General features: G+C 41.0%; 1 non-coding gene across 1 annotated transcript; it reads right to left on the reverse strand.

Annotated features, from left to right (window-relative positions):
- Positions 1 to 260: 260 nt before the first annotated feature.
- Positions 261 to 371, reverse strand: LOC137727171 (small nucleolar RNA R71). The gene has a single exon (XR_011067741.2). It is a non-coding gene; the product is annotated as a small nucleolar RNA R71 (small nucleolar RNA).
- Between the last annotated feature and the right edge of the window lie 735 nt (positions 372 to 1,106).

A 1,106-nucleotide genomic window follows, 5' to 3' on the forward strand; every position in this document is an offset into this window, starting at 1 on the left:
TCTTCACATTTTCATATGTTTCCCTCATTTTATGGCTTACCTAATGAAGACCCTTTAGCTCATATTAAAGAGTTTTACAATGTTGTGAGTGGTTTACCTTTGCAGGGAGTAAGTGAAGCAAATTTGACGATGAGAGTGTTTCCTTACACCTTGAAAGATAGGGCCAAGAGTTGGTTGATGACTCTAACACCAGGTTCCCTCACTACATGGGATGCCGTGGCTAAGAAATTCTTGGAGAAGTTCTTTTCCACTCAAAAGACAGCCACATTAAGGGGACAAATCTTCAACTTCAAACAAGATGATGGAGAACCTTTCAACGAGTGTTGGGAGCGTTTTAAAGGCCTCTTGATACAATGTCCACACCATGGGTTACCTTTTCACTTACAAATGCAAATTTTCTATGATGGACTAACCCAAACTTGTCAATCAACTGTTGATAATGCAGCAGGTGGAGCATTGAAGAAAAAGAATGCTCAAGAGTCATATAACATTTATGAGATGTTGGGGTCTAATGCTCAACACAAAGATTTAAGGGGTAAGAAAGTTGGAGTCTATGAAACAAGTTCTAATCATGCGCTTTTGTTGCAGGTAGCTAACCTAGAAAGGAAGCTTGAATCCGTGCTCAACATGGTGCCAAAAGCAAATGAAGTGTGTGTCATTTGCAACTTACCAAACCACCCTACTCATCAATGTCCATCTAGGGAGGCTTATCCCGAGTATGTCCAAGAGCAAGTGAACCTCATGAATTCTTACAATCAAAGACCAAGGAATGATATGTATTCCAATACATATAACCCGAGTTGGAGAGATCATCCCAACCTTTCATGGAAGAACAACAATCAATTCCAAACTTTACAACCAAAACCTGCCACTACCCTTGAGGATACGGTTAAGTTGTTAGCCCAAAACACTTTGCAATTCCAACATTCCACAAATAGCACTCTCCAACAACATTCAGCAGCCCTAACCAAAATGGAGACACAATTGGGGTAGATTGCAGATGCCTTGAACCAAAGAGAGGTTGGGAAGTTTCCAAGCCAACCCGTGATACTCCAAAGGAACCAAGAGCAAGCCAAAGCAATCACTACACTTAGAAGTGGTAAGGT

This window comes from Pyrus communis, chromosome 10 (genome assembly GCF_041283825.1).
Source record: "Pyrus communis isolate YQ-2024b chromosome 10, ASM4128382v1, whole genome shotgun sequence".
Classification (NCBI taxonomy): domain Eukaryota; kingdom Viridiplantae; phylum Streptophyta; class Magnoliopsida; order Rosales; family Rosaceae; genus Pyrus; species Pyrus communis.